We start from the raw sequence: 21,561 nt of genomic DNA, 5'->3' as shown, positions 1-21,561 counted from the left end.
GATATCTAAACTATCCTAGAGATTGACTTTTAAAGATTGAGAATTACAAATTCATGGAATTCGATGATATCTAAACTCAAGCTTGAACGAGAAAATATTTTGATCAAAATTACAAACCGATTTACCTGGAACGTAAAATCCTAGGAATTTACCTGGAATTCATTAAGGTCACCTGAACCAAATCGGGTGTCAACCGTAAGAACGGTGGTTGCATAGCTTGGTCAAGGACAGGACCTTGTGCCAGACCGAAAAATTATAAGGGTGAGCTTTACTATTGCTCCTACCAAGGATAGTAATTGCATCCGATACGTTATAGACCATAATTAAAAGCATGTCAGGGGACATTGCCTTAACAGTTGCTTGTTCAACGCTTTCCTTTACAACCGGACGGTAGTTTACCGAAAGGTAATATACGGAGTAAGTATACTGGACGTGTTGCTTTCCCAATACAAGGTTAGCAAGTGGGTGACACAAAACCGCAAGTTTTGAGCTAAAATACTCAAATCTGAAACCTACCAAACCCACAAAAACAATTTGCAAACACCGGTGAAGGGTTATTCCGGAAAACTTATGTAGGGTAAAAGCTAGATTTAAGATCAAATGTTTTCATAAAGATTCAATTTCCTTAAGGATCTAAATTTTTATAGTCATGTGGGACTGTAAACCACATCGTTACTACCACTGTTCATACCGCCGTATAGAAATCACTGATGTACAAAGTGTGAAGAATAAAGAAGTGATTCTAGTATTTTTATTTCAAGACTATATTGCTTGAGGACAAGCAACGCTCAAGTGTGGGAATATTTGATAATGCTAAAAACGAACATATATTTCATAGCATTATTCCTCAAGAAAGACAAGCTTTTAGTTGCAATTGTTCTATTTACAAGTGATATTCGTTTAAATAATAAAAAGTGAAGACAAAAGACAGATTCGACGAATTGAAGACCCAAATGACCAAAAAGCTCAAAAGTACAAAATACAATCAAAGAGGTTCCAATTATTGATAAGAAACGTCTCAAAATTACAAGAGTACAAGACGCGAAACGCAAAGTACATGATATTAAATTATACGCAAGGACGTTCGAAAATCCGGAACCGGGACCAAAGTCAACTCTCAACGCTCGACGCAACGGACTAAAAATTACAAGTTAACTATGCACATAAATAAAATATAATATTTAAATAATTCTTATAATATTTATATATTATATTATTATTTATAAACGTCGGCAAACAAAGAAACAAAGGCATGTGAACTTCACCAGCTGGCCATGCGATCGCATGGCCTGGAAGGCAGAAAGCCATGCGATCGCATGGCACACTTTTTCAGCCCCAGGTCCTATAAATTCGCAGTTTGGTGAACGAAAAAAATATCCATATCCATCTCTCTATCTATACGTAAATATATTTATATTTATATTATAATTTTAATTTTAATTTTAAATTCTAATAATAAGGGTATGTTAGCGAATGTTGTAAGGGTGTAAGTCGAAATTCTATCCGTGTAACGCTACGCTATTTTTAATCACTGTAAGTTATGGTTAATGTTATTTTTAAATTAAATGTCTCGTAGCTGAGTTATTGTTATGCTTATTTAATACCGAATTAATCATGATGTTGGGCTAAATTATTAAGATTAGGTAATTGGGCTTTGTACCATAATTGGGGTTTGGACAAAAGAACGACACTTGTGGAAATTAGACTATGGGCTATTAATGGGCTTTATATTTGTTTAACTAAATGATAGTTTGTTAATTTAATATAAAGATTTACAATTGGACGTACCTATAAATAACCATATACACTCGATCGGATACGATGGGCGGGATATTTATATGTACGAATAATCGTTCATTTAACCGGACACGGGAATGGATTAATAGTCTATGGAATTATTAAAACCGGGGTGAAATTATGTACAAGGACACTTGGCATAATTGTTAACAAAGTATTAAAACCTTGGGTTACACGCAGTCGATATCCTGGTGTAATTATTAAACAAAGTATTAAAACCTTGTTACAGTTTAAGTCCCCAATTAGTTGGAATATTTGACTTCGGATATAATGATAATTTGACGAGGACACTCGCACTTTATATTTATGAATGATGGACTGTTATGGACAAAAACTAGACGGACATATTAAATAATCTAGGACAAAGAACAATTAACCCATGGGAATAAACTAAAAATCAACACGTCAAAAATCATGATTACGGAAGTTTAAATAAGCATAATTCTTTTATTTCATATTTAATTGCACTTTTAATTATCGCACTTTTATTTATTGTCATCGTATTTTATCGCACTTTTATTTATCGCAATTTCATTATCGTTATTTACTTTATGCTTTAAATTAAGTTATATTTATTTTTAATATTTTACATGTAACAACCCGCCTCCGATAACCGACCAAAAACAGTCCCAAAAAAAATTTAAACTGCTGCTCAGGTGTGGTGCGCGGCGCGCTCCACTGAAAGTGCGCGGCGCGCACAAGGCGTTCCAGGCTCTGATCAAACTGTTTTTAACTCGTAAAAAGATGGACCACTTCCCGACATATTTAGACCGAACGCTTTTCACGGCAAACTTATATATGTAAAACTAACACGAATCAAACATAAAACGATGTTTTACAAGCGGGGCCCACACGACCCAAAATACAAGTTTAATACAAGTTTAGAGTTTCGACCACCAAAAAGTTTAAGTTCCAAACTACACAATGAGCATGGCGTTTGGGATTAAACTACCCAACTATCGGTCAAACTCCAAGAGCTACTAAAGCCAAAAGCATCCCCTAGCATCAAGCGGGATCTCTAGTCCGAACGAATGCCCTTACCCTTATCCACGCCGGAAGCTATAAAATGGTAAACAACGAGAGGGTAAGCTAATGCTTAGTGAATGCAATACTTATACATATACATATGTAATTTACCTACACGCATCCACCTACAAAACCATTACATACAACGAACAAACGAGTTAGCATGAACAAACACACGACTAGCAACAACGTTAGTATATAATTCAACACGATAATATACTAAACATAAAAGGGCATAAACACGCTAACCGTTCACCGCTTACTACTACCGACTTGTAGCCGACCAAGATCATCGAGTCTCACTCGTACCATGTCACCGACTTGTGACTCGTCATATAGTGTCACCGACTTGTGAATCACCATGTAGCATCACCGACTTGTGAAGCCCCACCTAGTGTCACCGACTTGTGATCACTAAGAAATGTCACCGACTTGTGACTCATCATAAGGTGTCACCGACTTGTGAATCACCACTATTACTTATGGGTCACCGCCTCGTGAACGCCATGTGGCATCACCGACTTGTGAAGTACCACCAAGTGTCACCGACTTGTGAACACTATGGGGTGTCACGGACTAGTGCACCACCCGTCAATACATATGAGGTCACCGACTTGTAAACCTCCAAGAGGTGTCACCGACTCGTGAGACACCTAGCGAGATACTACCGACCCGTAGTTCTCTTCACCCGAATACCAAATAAGCCACCAACTTGTGACATAACGCCCAACACTCACGATGTGGCGTCAAAGGCCTACATCGCGTACGAGTAAATAAACCACATACATACATGTATAAATATTCCACTCACCTTGATTTCAAGTAAGGCAACTTCCGCTTGAGCTCCTAATCGTCCGATGCAAATCACCTAAGTAATTTACAACCGAATAAGCTAAATACACTAGCTTATACACAAAATACCATAAGTGCAATATCGACCCATTTGCACATGCATCACTTTGACTAAGTCAAAACTCGCCCAAAACACCCATAATCAAAATTAACTAATGATTATGTTCAAACACCCCCTTCTGCTCAAGGTTCAACATCAAAACACTTACTTGCATCATTAGGACACAAAAATCCATTTTGACCCAAACTCAAGTCAACACCCATTTGCAAGTTTACACTTCTAATCACTTATAATCTTAATTAACTAGTGATTCCAACAACCAAACATGATTAACAACTAATCATCTTCATTAACAAACCCAAACCAACCAACAATGGTTATTAACACCATTTACTAGCTCAAAGATCCAATTAACAACTAATGGGTTTATTTCAAGAACACCCATTTCAAAACCCCAATTATGAACACTAAATCAAACTATAAAAACTCGGAGTTAGAGCTTACCAATACACCACAACGTAGCCGTGAACAAGGTGAACAACTTTAACACTTGCAACTTCGTTTGATTCAAGCTCCTTCTTCCCCAAATGAAGCTTTCTCTCTTTAAGCTCTATTTCTCACTCTAGGGTTTGAGAGTGTGTGGAAGAGATGAAGATAAGATTGTGGACTTGAAAGAGTCCACCAATCTGCCTTTGTGGCCTAAAACCGACCCTCAAGTGAAAAGACCATAATGCCCTTCATTAAACTCTAAACAGAAAAACTGGGGTTCTGTCGCAGGGACAGTGAGCGGCGCGCACCATCACCCCTGCGCGGCGCGCACGAAGGGCTGAACAGGTTCTGTCTTCGATTTACTCACACAATTTTCCCCACACTTCATGCACTCTAATACACTTCTGTAAAATAAATAATCGGGTCTTACAACTCTCCCCCACTTAAATTGTATCGCGTCCTCGCGATATAAACCTCATCGCGAACGAAAACAACTCATTTTCCACAAGTCTTCGAGTTCTCACACAACCTCGGAACCTTTGAGGCCACCGTGCATCCTATCGATCACACTTTACCACCATGCAACGTTCCAATTTCACAATTAACCTTCATGATTTCCTTGGCATACTCCAACTCACGACTTAGAATTCTAACGCCCATCGCCAATACTCTATAGAGTTCATTCCTGAACGCACTATATCCTAACACGCCCCTATATGAGACAGTCCAAACTAACTCTCTACGTCTCTAGTTGGCTCTCAAAACGAGATAACTTACGGCAAATGGCTCAAACACGCCTACCAAACCAAAGAAGCATCGTACCCTCCGGGTACATACTCCCCCACTTAGGGTTTTAACCCTACCTTATCATCATCAAGATTATAATACCTTGCGAAATTTCAACATTCCACAACATACATGACCGGTACCAACGTCGGTCATACTCAAAATTTTCCGCGAACTTACCACAAGATACTCGAACCTAGTCTTTCCGAATCGGCTAAACGTCAACGCCCGCTAGTCGTCGCAATAAACCATGACCATACCCTCGGGTTTCCTCACCGGTACCCAAGTACAAAGTAATCACACCACCGGAGTGAAGCATTCCACTTGCAGGTATATGGAGGGCACCTGACGTAGTGTTATACAACTCACATTACTACCACCGAGTCTCATTCACTTGCCCCTTTCGGGGTCCATCCTCGGCGTTATATGACACTTGACTATTCGAAATCACCCAAACCCAATGAACATTACGGCTCAACGCCACAACTCCCTAGCAATCAACTGCTAGTCGAGATCTACCTAGGACACAAAGCAGGCCTAGCAAACTTTCACTTACAATGGCGATGCTTGGTGCCACCAAGACTTATACCCTACCCGTACCGTCTCGACCGTTAACGCGGTCACTTACACACAAACAAAGATAGTCAACCACCATGACTATACTCGCACACATACAAAGTCAACGTGAACGCCTCTCGAACGGCATACCATTACTACGCTAAACCTTATGGAGCGCAATACAAGTAACCCTCTAATCAAATCACGGTTTCACCCGACTCGGTTAGGCCTCCAACTCGCCCGGTCAACCTACCTCGGCCAACCCTTAACAAGAATTAATTAACCCGACCCGGTTAGTCAAATACGCTCGGTCAACCCGCCTCGATCAACACTTATCACCAAATTGATTAACCCGACTCGGTTAAGTCGAACTCACTTGGTCAACCCGACTTGGTCAACACTCCCAACAACTTATTGATTAACCCGACTTGGTTAGTCAAACTATCTCGGTCAACCCGACTTGGTTAATCCCCTAAAAATAATTTGATTAACCCGGCTCGGTTAGTCAAATACCCTTAGTCAACCCGCCCCGGTCAACGCCTAACAACAATTGATTAACCAGACTTGGTTAAGTCAAACACACTAGGTCAGCCCGACTCAGTCAACACTTATCATTTAATTGATTAACCCGACCTGGTTAGTCAAACTCACTTGGTTAACCCGCCTCGGTCAACATCCAACATCCAATTGATTAACCCGACATGGCTAATCAAACCGCAATGGACTAACTCGACCTAGCTATTCACTACAACACATGGATAAACTCAATCATTATCCAAAATCACCCGCATAAAGATAGTACTAAAATTGAATAGTACCTGAATCAAGCGTCGCTAGATTTTCGCGCTCTGTCACTATTCCACTCGGGACATTCCGACTTCCGGTGTCCCTCCTTCCGGCACTTAAAACATGTGACCTTACCCGACGGACAATCACGAGACTTATGCCCCATTTGCCCACAATTATAACACGTGAATTTAGAACCACCCGTGTCATTCATCTTTACGCTTCTGACACCTTCGGTAGCGCTTTTACTCTTCTTGTTTGAAAACGTCGCCGCTTCGAACTTCCGTTTACTAACATCGGACACACTTGGCTTTGACACCTCCGGTTCAAAACCCCGCGCCAACTCAAACAACTCTTCAAAAGACTTAGCCATTCCCCGACTAATCTTACCCTTCAACTCGTCATTCATGGTACGGTAGAAATCTTTCATCAACTTGTGATCGTCACCAACATACTCCGGACAAAAACGAGTCTTTGCCAAGAAGGTAGACTTGAGAGTAACCAAGTCCATCGAACCTTGTCGCAAATTGTGTAACTCGTCCCGGATTCTATCAAGGTCGGAAGAAGTTCGGTATTCATCAAAGAACTCCTTTTTGAACTCATCCCATGACAAGCTCATACATTGTTCCTCGCCATACAATTGAATCTTGTCATCCCACCACAACTTGGCTTCTTCACGTAACATACTAGAACCGTACCTCGTTTTCTTCTCAGGAGGACATTCACTAGTACGGAAAGCCCCCTCGATGTCTGAAACCCAACATGTACTCTTCAACGGATCCCTTACCCCATTAAACATAGGAGGTTGTGCATCCTTGAAGTTTTTGTAATGGAAGTCCCGCCTCCCATTTCCTTCACTCCCTTCGCCTCGGGGATAAATATTTCTAGCATCAAGCTCTTCCTTGATTGCGACCTTCACCCTTACATCAATTAGATCGGTTAATTGCCCATCAACTAATTCCCGAAAAACTTTCCTAACATCCTCGAGAAACTCCACTTTTTGACGTTTAAAGATGGCCTCAACCTTAGCCGTGAACTCAACGTCTTCGTCTTGATCTTCGTTGGCTTGTTTGCTCCTTGTAGTCATTCTAAGAAATGAACTCGGTTAGGAACACAACATGAATAACTTACACACACCACCACGATCAATCGTTCACAAACATATAATATGCCACAGTTCGTACATCCCATCTAGTTCAACACTTGTTGTACATCACTTGCATGACTTGGCTTGCAACCGTAATAATGGTCGTGAAGCATTATTACGCTCACACGCCATGCCTAGCTCATGAATACAACAACTATCTCGCTAGATATTCAACGCAAACAACACGATTAATAACAACATAATCAATACATAGCTAGTTCACCCATTCTCTAAGGCACTAACTAAATCTCGAACCGACCCGCAATCCTACAAGTCCCGCATAATAGCACACACAAAAGTCTAAGTCTAGGCGCCTATCTCAAGTCACCTAAATCCCTTAGACCATGCTCTGATACCACTTGTAACAACCCGCCTCCGATAACCGACCAAAAACAGTCCCAAAAAAAATTTAAACTGCTGCTCAGGTGTGGTGCGCGGCGCGCTCCACTGAAAGTGCGCGACACGCACAAAGCGTTCCAGGCTCTGATCAAACTGTTTTAACTCGTAAAAAGATGGACCACTTCCCGACATATTTAGACCGAACGCTTTTCACAGCAAACTTATATATGTAAAACTAACACGAATCAAACATAAAATGATGTTTTACAAGCGGGGCCCACACGACCCAAAATACAAGTTTAATACAAGTTTAGAGTTTCGACCACCAAAAAGTTTAAGTTCCAAACTACACAATGAGCATGGCATTTGGGATTAAACTACCCAACTATCGGTCAAACTCCAAGAGCTACTAAAGCCAAAAGCGTCCCCTAGCATCAAGCGGGATCTCTAGTCCGAACGAATGCCCTTACCCTTATCCACGCCGAAACCTATAAAATGGTAAACAACGAGAGGGTAAGCTAATGCTTAGTGAATGCAATACTTATACATATACATATGTAATTTACCTACACGCATCCACCTACAAAACCATTACATACAACGAACAAACGAGTTAGCATCAACAAACACACGACTAGCAACAACGTTAGTATATAATTCAACACGATAATATACTAAACATAAAAGGGCATAAACACGCTAACCGTTCACCGCTTACTACTACCAACTTGTAGCCGACCAAGATCATCGAGTCTCACTCGTACCATGTCACCGACTTGTGACTCGTCATATGGTGTCACCGACTTGTGAATCACCATGTAGCATCACCGACTTGTGAAGCCCCACCTAGTGTCACCGACTTGTGATCACTAAGAAATGTCACCGACTTGTGACTCATCATAAGGTGTCACCGACTTGTGAATCACCACTATTACTTATGGGTCACCGCCTCGTGAACGCCATGTGGCATCACCGACTTGTGAAGTACCACCAAGTGTCACTGACTTGTGAACACTATGGGGTGTCACTGACTAGTGCACCACCCGTCAATACATATGAGGTCACCGACTTGTAAACCTCCAAGAGGTGTCACCGACTCGTGAGACACCTAGCGAGATACTACCGACCCGTAGTTCTCTTCACCCGAATACCAAATAAGCCACCAACTTGTGACATAACGCCCAACACTCACGATGTGGTGCCAAAGGCCCACATCGTGTACGAGTAAATAAACCACATACATACATGTATAAATATTCCACTCACCTTGATTTCAAGTAAGGCAACTTCCGCTTGAGCTCCTAATCGTCCGATGCAAATCACCTAAGTAATTTACAACCGAATAAGCTAAATACACTAGCTTATACACAAAACACCATAAGTGCAATATCGACCCATTTGCACATGCATCACTTTGACTAAGTCAAAACTCGCCCAAAACACCCATAATCAAAATTAACTAATGATTATGTTCAAACACCCCCTTATGCTCAAGGTTCAACATCAAAACACTTACTTGCATCATTAGAACACAAAAATCCATTTTGACCCAAACTCAAGTCAACACCCATTTGCAAGTTTACACTTCTAATCACTTATAATCTTAATTAACTAGTGATTCCAACAACCAAACATGATTAACAACTAATCATCTTCATTAACAAACCTAAACCAACCAACAATGGTTATTAACACCATTTACTAGCTCAAACATCCAATTAACAACTAATGGGTTTATTTCAAGAACACCCATTTCAAAACCCCAATTATGAACACTAAATCAAACTATGAAAACTCGAAGTTAGAGCTTACCAATACCACCACAACGTAGCCGTGAACAATGTGAACAACTTTAACACTTGCAACTTCATTTGATTCAAGCTCCTTCTTCCCCAAATGAAGCTTTCTCCCTCTAAGCTCTATTTCTCACTCTAGGGTTTGAAAGTGTGTGGAAGAGATGAAGATAAGATTGTGGACTTGAAAGAGTCCACCAATCTGCCTTTGTGGCCTAAAACCGACCCTCAAGTGAAAAGACCATAATGCCCTTCAGTAAACTCAAAACAGAAAAACTGGGGTTCTGTCGCAGGGACAGTGCGTGGCGCGCACCATCACCCCTGCGCGGCATGCACGAAGGGCTGAACAGGTTCTGTCTTCGGTTTACTCACACAATTTTCCCCACACTTCATGCACTCTAATACACTTCTGTAAAATAAATAATCGGGTCTTACATTACATTAGGTTTTAACTGCGACTAAAGTTTTAAAAATCGATAAACCGGTCATTAAACAGTAAAAACCCCCTTTAATAATAATAATATTACTTATATATATTTTTGTATTTTTACAAATATAGATTTTAAAATTATAGCGTTAAGCTTGTTTAAGAGATCCCTGTGGAACGAACCGGACTTACTAAAAACTACACTACTGTACGATTAGGTACACTGCCTATAAGTGTTGTAGCAAGGTTTAGGTATATCCATTCTGTAAATAAATAAATATCTTGTGTAAAATTGTATCATATTTAATAGTATTACGTTGTAAAAATAATACTATTTCCTAGTACACCTCGCACACATCAAGTACAGAGCCTAGTTGGATGGTATCCTTCACATCCCTGGCAGAATTTCTGTCTCTTGTTGTTATTGTTGGGATTGTTGTTGTTGCGGTTGTTATTGTTGTTGAAACGGTTGTTATAGTTGTTGCTGGGGTGGTTGTTGTTGTTGCATTTGTTGTTGCAAAAATTGGTGCGATTGTAGTTGTGATTGTTTAGTTGATTATTGAAATTGTAACCCTTGTCACTGGTTTCTTCCCATTTCCTCTTGACTTGTTTCGTATTGGCTTCTTCGGCCGCCTGTTCTTTAATCCTTTCCTCAATTTGATTTATAAGTTTATGAGCCATTCGACTTACCTTTTGTATGGAGGCGGGCTCGTCTGAACTTATATCCTATTGGATCCTTTCCGGTAACCCTTTTACAAATGCGTCGATTTTCTCTTCTTCATCTTCGAACGCTCCCGGACACAATAGGCACAACTCTGTGAATCGTCGTTCGTACGTGGTAATATCAAACCCTTGTGTTCGTAACCCTCTAAGCTCTACATTGAGCTTATTGACCTCGTTTCTGGGACGGTACTGCTCGTTCATTAAGTTTTTGAATGCTGACCACGATAGTGCGTATGCAGTATCTTGTCCCACATGTTCTAGATAAGTGTTCCACCATGTTAACGCAGTACCTGTGAAGGTATGCGTAGCGTACTTTACTTTGTCTTCTTCAGTGCACTTATGGAAAACACCGATTCAACCTTCTCAGTCCACCGTTTTAATCCGATTGGACCCTCGGTTCCATCGAATTCCAAAGGTTTACAGGCAGTGAATTCTTTGTAGGAGCATCCTACACGAGTTCTCGTGGCGTTAGTTCCATTGCTGGATTCAGAGTTATTGTTATTTTGCATCGCAGCCTGTACTGCGGCTATGTTTGCTGCAAGGAAAGCACGAAATTCTTCCTCGCTCATATTCAGGGTGTGTCGAGTAGTTGGTGCCATTTCCTTCAAAAATAGCCAAAAGAATTTAGTTAATCATATAGAATATCAAGAGTAGTCAATAGTATTTCGTAGCATAATATGAACTTATTTATAAAAGCTTTTTCTTCAAATTAGCGTTTTATAGTTTTTTTTTTCATTCGGGTAGTACCTACCCATTAAGTTCATACTTAGTAGCTACTATACAATTCAACCACTACAATTCTATATGAAAAACTGATTATAATAATATTTCGTGTTCAAACTATTACACAGTATTTTACAAACTTACAATACCGCTATATAGCATAAAATATAGCACACAATAACATTGATACAAAGCAGTTTCGATGACAATCCTAGTTAATACGCAAGTCATTCAACAAAGGCAATAAAGACACGTAGTTCATATGTAGTGACCCTAACTTTTCCATGTTTATATATATTAATTGAGATTGATATTTACATGATTAAATGTTTCCAACATGTTAAGCAATCAAACTTGTTAAGACTTGATTAATTGAAATATGTTTCATATAGACAATTGACCACCCAAGTTGACCGGCGATTCACGAACGTTAAAACTTGTAAAAACGACATGACGATATATATATATATATATATATATATATGGATATACATATGTTTAACATGAGATTATGATAAGTAAGTATCTCCATAAGTATATTAACAATGAGTTATATACATATAAACAAGACTACTAACTTAAGGATTTCGAAACGAGACATATATGTAACGATTATCGTTGTAACGACATTTAAATGTATATATATATCATATTAAGATATATTAATATATCATAATATCATGATAATATAATAATTTAACATCTCATTAGATATAATAAACAATGGGTTAACAACATTAATTGAGATCGTTAACTTAAAGGTTTCAAAACAACACTTACATGTAACGACTAATGATGACTTAACGACTCAGTTAAAATGTATATACATGTAGTGTAATTAGATGTATTAAAATACTTTTGGAAGACTTCAAGACATATATCAAAACACTCATACTTAACGAAAATGGTTACAGTTACTTTCCCATTCTTTTCTTTCATCAAGAATTCTAGTCGTATTCTTACCCGTATTATACACAGCTTCAAAACGTACATACTATGGGTATATACCAATAGGAACTAGCATGGGATTCCACTCTTGATTATGTCATGTATGACTAATCAATTTTAACTTCTACCATGAGCTAGTCAACTAACTAGAACTCCTTTTAACCCCACTCACCACTCACCAATTACCACTCATCATTCACTCCATTTCACTTCCAATTCTCTTTCTAATTCTCTCTCAACACACACACACACTATTATGAACGTATTTTTCCAGTAGTTAATCATCATCTTCATCAAAAATCACTTCAAGAATCAAGCTATAATCATCATAGGAAGAACACTTCAAGAACACTTCAAAAATCCCTTCAAGTTTACTAATTTACTTCCAAGCTTTCTAATCCATTCCAAGTAATCATCTAAGATCAAGAAACCTTTGTTATATACAGTAGGTTATCTTTCTTATTCAAGGTATTATATTCATATTCAAACTTTGATTCAATTTCTATAACTATAAACTATCTTAATTCGAGTAAAAATCTTACTTGAACTTGTTTTTGTGTCATGATCCTACTTCAAGAACTTTCAAGCCATCCAAGATCCTTTGAAGCTAGATCATTTCTTGTCACTTCCAGTAGGTTTACCTACTAAACTTGAGGTAGTAATGATGTTCATAACATCATTCGATTCATATATATAAAACTATCTTATTCGAAGGTTTAAACTCGTAATCACTAGAACATAGTTTAGTAATTCTAAACTTGTTCGTAAACAAAAGATAATCCTTCTAACTTGACTTTTAAAATTAACTAAACAGATGTTCTATATCTATATGATATGCTAACTTAATGGTTTAAAACCTGGAAACACGAAAAACACCGTAAAACCGGATTTACGCCGTCGTAGTAACACCGCGGGCTGTTTTGGGTTAGTTAATTAAAAACTATGATAAACTTTGATTTAAAAGTTGTTATTCTGAGAAAATGATTTTTATTATGAACATGAAACTATATCCAAAAATTATGGTTAAACTCAAAGTGGAAGTATGTTTTTTAAAATGGTCATCTAGACGTCGTTCTTTCGACTGAAATGACTACCTTTATAAAAATGACTTGTAACTTATTTTTCCGACTATAAACCTATACTTTTTCTGTTTAGATTCATAAAATAGAGTTCAATATGAAACCATAGCAATTTGATTCACTCAAAACGGATTTAAAATGAAGAAGTTATGGGTAAAACAAGATTGGATAATTTTTCTCATTTTAGCTACGTGAAAATTGGTAACAACTCTATTCCAACCATAACTTAATCAACTTGTATTGTATATTATGTAATCTTGAGATACCATAGACACGTATACAATGTTTCGACCTATCATGTTGACACATCTATATATATTTCGGAACAACCATAGACACTCTATATGTGAATGTTGGAGTTAGCTATACAGGGTTGAGGTTGATTCCAAAATATATATAGTTTGAGTTGTGATCAATACTGAGATACGTATACACTGGGTCGTGGATTGATTCAAGATAATATTTATCGATTTATTTCTGTACATCTAACTGTGGACAACTAGTTGTAGGTTACTATCGAGGACAGCTGACTTAATAAACTTAAAACATCAAAATATATTAAAAGTGTTGTAAATATATTTTGAACATACTTTAATATATATGTATATATTGTTATAGGTTCGTGAATCAACAGTGGCCAAGTCTTACTTCTCGACGAAGTAAAAATCTGTGAAAGTGAGTTATAGTCCCACTTTTAAAATCTAATATTTTGGGATGAGAATACATGCAGGTTTTATAAATGATTTACAAAATAGACACAAGTACATGAAACTACATTCTATGGTTGAATTATCGAAATCGAATATGCCCCTTTTTATTAAGTCTGGTAATCTAAGAATTAGGGAACAGACACCCTAATTGACGCGAATCCTAAAGATAGATCTATTGGGCCTAACAAACCCCATCCAAAGTACCGGATGCTTTAGTACTTTGAAATTTATATCATATCTGAAGGGTGTCCCGGAATGATGGGGATATTCTTATATATGCATCTTGTTAATGTCGGTTACCAGGTGTTCACCATATGAATGATTTTTATCTCTATGTATGGGATGTGTATTGGAATATGAAATCTTGTGGTCTATTGTTACGATTTGATATATATATGTTAAACCTATAACTCACCAACATTTTTGATGACGTTTAAAGCATGTTTATTCTCAGGTGAATATTAAGAGCTTCCGCTGTTGCATACTAAAATAAGGACAAGATTTGGAGTCCATGTTTGTATGATATTGTGTAAAAACTGCATTCAAGAAACTAATTTCGATGTAACATATTTGTATTGTAAACCATTATGTAATGGTCGTGTGTAAACAGGATATTTTAGATTATCATTATTTGATAATCTACGTAAAGCTTTTTAAACATTTATTTATGAAATAAAGGTTATGTTTTGTTTTAAAAATGAATGCAGTCTTTGAAAAATGTCTCATATAGAGGTCAAAACCTCGCAACAAAATCAATTAATATGGAACGTTTTTAATCAATAAGAACGGGACATTTCAGTTGGTATCCGAGCGTTGGTCTTAGAGAACCAGAATTTTGCATTAGTGTGTCTTATCGAGTTTGTTAGGATGCATTAGTGAGTCTGGACTTCGACCGTGGTTACTTGAAAAATGATTGCTTAACAAATTTTGTTGGAAACTATATATTTTTAACATGTGAATATTATGTGATATATTAATCTCTTAACGCGTTTGATATTATGTGATAGATGTCTACCTCTAGAACAAGTCCCATTGACTCACCTAATAATAATGAAGAGTCAAATGTAAATTGGAATGATTCATGGACTGATTCACAAGTTCCCGAAGAGGAACCGGAAGAAGAGTCGGAACCAGAAGAAGAATCGGAACCGGAAGAAGAATCGGAACCGGATGAAGAAATAGAACCGGTGGGGGAAATAGTAAAACGGTTAAGTAAAAGAAAATCCTCAACCAACCGACCAAGGTTAATTATGGTCAATGGTGTTTCCGCTAAGGAAGCAAAATATTGGGAGGATTACCAATTCTCCGATGAATCGGATTCTGACGAGAATTCCGATGATGTTATAGAAATTACCCCAACTGAATTTAAAAAGGCAAAAGAAAATAATAAGGGAAAGGGCATAAAAATAGAGAAATCTAATTCCAACCCCGATGAACTTTATATGTATCGTCAACCCCCGAAGTCCTTAAGTTGTAACAATGACCCGGGAACCTCTAAACCACCAGGTTTTTCTAAACCAATGTGGAAAACGACGGCTCGTATTTGGGGAACATCATATATCCCTAGAAACTTGGCAAAACGAACCAAAACCGAAGAAGAAGAAACAAGCGAGTCGGAATAAGATAGTTGTATTCGTGTGGTGTAATATATGTAATATAGTGTGCTTATGCTTTATGATATATGTAAAAATTGCTTGTATTAATAAGTATTTTTTATGAATCTAACTCTTGTCTATTTTACAGTATAAAAACACAAAATGGATAGACAACCCAATATTTTAAGAGACCTACCCTGAGACATGATTGATGAAATCTTGTCTAGAGTCGGTCAGAATTCTTCGGCACAACTATTTAAGGCGAGATCAGTTTGTAAGACATTCGAAGAACGTTCCAAGAATGCCTTGGTTTATAAAAGGCTTTCGTTCGAAAGATGGGGGATATCACATTGGGAAATCCATAAGTTACGATGTGTTTACTTTGACGCATATATTGCGGGGAACCCAAATGCTATTTTACGCAATGGGTTAAGAAATTATTTTGACTCAATATATCCGAATATTGGACTTCGTGATTTAGAAAAAGCGGCTAACATGCAACATAAAGAAGCATGTTATGCTTACGGATTAGTAATGTTCGCTTCTCACCAAAGTGAGAACAAGAACATCGGCCTACAACTATTAAACAAAACGTTCCTACAAGTGACGGAGTCGGTAATTGGGGTAAGAAATGAGGTTTTTAGATTGTTACGGGACTGTTGGACATTACGTAACCCTCGTCCCTTTGACGACGTTACAACACGCTGTCTTATCAACGGCAATAACGGTTATGTTCCACAAGACCAAGGATGGGAAGTAGTCCTAGTAAAACCAGAATGCATGACTTGTTTCTGGACGTATGAATTACGTGTCTTTATTGCCTTTGCTGAACGACTTGTGTACTAGCTAGAATTATCTTCACAACTATCTTGTATCAAAGTTATTGTGTGCTATATTTCATGCTTTATGTAAAATAAGCGGTATTGTAAGTTTGTAAAATATTGTATAAAAGTTTGAACGCGAAATATTATTATAATCAGTTTTTCATATAGAATTGTAGTAGTTGAATTGTATATTAGCTACTAAGTATGAACTTAACGGGTAGGTACTACCCGAATTTAAACTTATAAAACGCTAATATGAAGAAAAAGCTTTTATAAATGAGTTCATATTATGCTACGAAATACTATTAACTACTCTTAATATTCTGTATGATTAACTTGTTCCATTTGACTATTTTGAAGGAAATGGCACCGACTACTCGACACACCGTGAATATGAATGAAGAGGAATTCCGTACTTTTCTAGCTTCAAACATAGCCGCAGTACAGGCTGCGCTACATACCAACTATAACCATGGATCTAGCAGTACAGGAAATCGTGTAGGATGCACCTACAAAGAATTCACTGCCTGCAAACCTTTGGAATTTGATGGAACCGAAGGACCGATCGGATTGAAACGGTGGACCGAGAAGGTCGAATCGGTGTTTGCCATAAGTAAGTGTACTGAAGAGGACAAAGTAAAGTACGCTACATATACCTTCACAGGTTCTGCGTTAACATGGTGGAATACCTATCTAGAGCAAGTGGGATAAGACGATGCGTACGCACTACCGTGGTCAGCATTCAAGCACTTGATGAACGAGAAGTACCGTCCCAGAACCGAGGTCAATAAGCTCAAGACAGAACTTAGAGGGTTACGAACCCAAGGATTTGATATTACCACGTACGAAAGACGATTCACAGAATTGTGCCTATTGTGTCCGGGAGCATTCGAAGATGAGGAAGAGAAGATCGACGCGTTTGTGAAAGGATTACCGGAAAGAATCCAAGAAGATATAAGTTCACACGAGCCCGCCTCCATACAACAGGCATGTAGAATGGCTCACAAACTAGAGAACCAGATTGAAGAAAGAATTAAAGAACAGACTGCTGAAGAGGCCAATGTAAAGCAAGTCAAAAGAAAGTGGGAGGAAAACGGTGATAAGAATCACCAATACAACAACAACAGCAATTACAACAGTAATCGCAACAATTATCCCAACAATCGCAACATCAATCGCAACTACAACAAACGGCCCAACAACAACAACAACAACAACAGCAACTACAACAATCATCCCAACAACAATAATAACCGCAACAACAACAACAATCAGAAGCAGCTATGCCAAAGGTGTGAAAAGTATCACTCGGGGTTCTGCACCAAATTTTGCAACAAGTGTAAAAGAAATGGTCATAGCGCGGCGAAGTGTGAAGTCTACGGACCAGGGGTTAATAGAACGAAAGGAACAAATGGTGTCGGAACGAGTAATGGCGGAGCAAGTAGTGTCGGAGCAAGTTATGCCAATGTAGTTTGTTATAAATGTGGAAAACCGGGCCACATTATTAGAAATTGCCCGAACCAGGAGAACACGAATGGACAAGGCCGCTGAAGAGTTTTCAATATTAATGCGGCAGAGGCACAGGATGACCCGGAGCTTGTTACGGGTACGTTTCTTATTGACAATAAATCTGCTCACGTTTTATTTGATTCGGGTGCGGATAGAAGCTATATGAGTAGAGATTTTTGTGCTAAATTAAGTTGTCCATTGACGCCTTTGGATAGTAAATTTTTACTCGAATTAGCAAATGGTAAATTAATTTCAGCAGATAATATATGTCGGAATCGAGAAATTAAACTAGTTAGCGAAACATTTAAGATTGACTTGATACCAGTAGAGTTAGGGAGTTTTGATGTGATAATCGGTATGGACTGGTTGAAAGAAGTGAAAGCAGAGATCGTTTGTTACAAAAATGCAATTCGCATTATACGAGAAAAAGGAAAACCCTTAATGGTGTACGGAGAAAAGGGCAACACGAAGCTACATCTTATTAGTAATTTGAAGGCACAAAAACTAATAAGAAAAGGTTGCTATGCTGTTCTAGCACACGTCGAGAAAGTACAAACTGAAGAAAAGAGCATCAATGATGTTCCCGTCGCAAAAGAATTTCCCGATGTATTTCCGAAAGAATTACCGGGATTACCACCACATTGATCTGTTGAATTTCAAATAGATCTTGTACCAGGAGCTGCACCAATAGCTCGTGCTCCTTACAGACTCGAACCCAGCGAGATGAAAGAACTGCAAAGCCAATTACAAGAACTTTTAGAGCATGGTTTCATTCGACCAAGCACATCACCGCGAGGAGCTCCTGTTTTGTTTGTCAAGAAGAAAGATGGTACATTCAGGTTGTGTATCGACTACCGAGAGTTGAACAAACTTACCATCAAGAACCGCTACCCACTACCGAGAATCGACGACTTATTTGATCAACTACAAGGCTCGTCTGTTTATTCAAAGATTGACTTACGTTCCGGGTATCATCAAATGCGGGTAAAAGAAGATGATATTCCAAAGACTGCTTTCAGAACACGTTACGGTCATTACGAGTTTATGGTCATGCCATTTGGTTTAACTAATGCACCAGCTGTGTTCATGGACCTTATGAACCGAGTGTGTGGACCATACCTTGACAAGTTTGTCATTGTTTTCATTGATGACATACTTATTTACTCAAAGAATGACCAAGAACACGGTGAACATTTGAGAAAGGTGTTAGAAGTATTGAGGAAGGAAGAATTGTAAGCTAAATTTTCAAAGTGTGCATTTTGGTTGGAAGAAGTTCAATTCCTCGGTCACATAGTGAACAAAAAAGGTATTAAGGTGGATCCGGCAAAGATAGAAACTGTTGAAAAGTGGGAAACCCCGAAAACTCCGAAACACATACGCCAGTTTTTAGGACTAGCTGGTTACTACAGAAGGTTCATCCAAGACTTTTCCAGAATAGCAAAACCCTTGACTGCATTAACGCATAAAGGGAAGAAATTTGAATGGAAGGATGAACAAGAGAAAGCGTTTCAGTTATTGAAGAAAAAGCTAACTACGGCACCTATATTGTCATTGCCTGAAGGGAATGATGATTTTGTGATTTATTGTGATGCATCAAAGCAAGGTCTCGGTTGTGTATTAATGCAACGAACGAAGGTGATTGCTTATGCGTCTAGACAATTGAAGATTCACGAGCAAAATTATACGACGCATGATTTGGAATTAGGCGCGGTTGTTTTTGCATTAAAGACTTGGAGGCACTACTTATATGGGGTCAAAAGTATTATATATACCGACCACAAAAGTCTTCAACACATATTTAATCAGAAACAACTGAATATGAGGCAGCGTAGGTGGATTGAATTGTTGAATGATTACGACTTTGAGATTCGTTACCACCCGGGGAAGGCAAATGTGGTAGCCGATGCCTTGAGCAGGAAGGACAGAGAACCCATTCGAGTAAAATCTATGAATATAATGATTCATAATAACCTTACTACTCAAATAAAGGAGGCGCAACAAGGAGTTTTAAAAGAAGGAAATTTAAAGGATGAAATACCCAAAGGATCGGAGCAGCATCTTAATATTCGGGAAGACGGAACCCGGTATAGGGCTGAAAGGATTTGGGTACCAAAATTTGGAGATATGAGAGAAATGGTACTTAGAGAAGCTCATAAAACCAGATACTCAATACATCCTGGAACGGGGAAGATGTACAAGGATCTCAAGAAACATTTTTGGTGGCCGGGTATGAAAGCCGATGTTGCTAAATACGTAGGAGAATGTTTGACGTGTTCTAAGGTCAAAGCTGAGCATCAGAAACCATCAGGTCTACTTCAACAACCCGGAATCCCAGAATGGAAATGGGAAAACATTACCATGGATTTCATCACTAAATTGCCAAGGACTGCAAGTGGTTTTGATACTATTTGGGTAATAGTTGATCGCCTCACCAAATCAGCACATTTCCTGCCAATAAGAGAAGATGACAAGATGGAGAAGTTAGCACGGCTGTATTTGAAGGAAGTCGTCTCCAGACATGGAATACCAATCTCTATTATCTCTGATAGGGATGGCAGATTTATTTCAAGATTCTGGCAGACATTACAGCAAGCATTAGGAACTCGTCTAGACATGAGTACTGCCTATCATCCACAAACTGATGGGCAGAGTGAAAGGACGATACAAATGCTTGAAGACATGCTACGAGCATGTGTTATTGATTTCGGAAACAGTTGGGATCGACATCTACCGTTAGCAGAATTTTCCTACAACAACAGCTACCATTCAAGCATTGAGATGGCGCCGTTTGAAGCACTTTATGGTAGAAAGTGCAGGTCTCCGATTTGTTGGAGTGAAGTGGGGGATAGACAGATTACGGGTCCGGAGATTATACAAGAAACTACCGAGAAGATCATCCAAATTCAACAACGGTTGAAAACCGCCCAAAGTCGACAAAAGAGCTACGCTGACATTAAAAGAAAAGATATAGAATTTGAAATTAGAGAGATGGTCATGCTTAAAGTTGCACCTTGTAAAGGCGTTGTTCGATTTGGTAAACGAGGGAAATTAAATCCAAGGTATATTGGACCATTCAAGATTATTGATCGTGTCGGACCAGTAGCTTACCGACTTGAGTTACCTCAACAACTCGCGGCTGTACATAACACTTTCCACGTCTCGAATTTGAAGAAATGTTTTGCTAAAGAAGATCTCACTATTCCGTTAGATGAAATCCAAATCAATGAAAAACTCCAATTCATCGAAGAACCCGTCGAAATAATGGATCGTGAGGTTAAAAGACTTAAGCAAAACACGATACCAATTGTTAAGGTTCTATGGAATGCTCGTAGAGGACCCAAGTTCACCTGGGAGAGTGAAGATCAGATGAAGAAGAAATACCCGCATCTATTTCCAGAAGATTCGTCAACACCTTCAACAGCTTAAAATTTCGGGACGAAATTTATTTA

The sequence above is a fragment of the Rutidosis leptorrhynchoides genome, chromosome 8, assembly GCF_046630445.1.
Source record: "Rutidosis leptorrhynchoides isolate AG116_Rl617_1_P2 chromosome 8, CSIRO_AGI_Rlap_v1, whole genome shotgun sequence".
Lineage (NCBI taxonomy): Eukaryota > Viridiplantae > Streptophyta > Magnoliopsida > Asterales > Asteraceae > Rutidosis > Rutidosis leptorrhynchoides.
Note: the sequence above shows the minus strand (reverse complement) of the source record.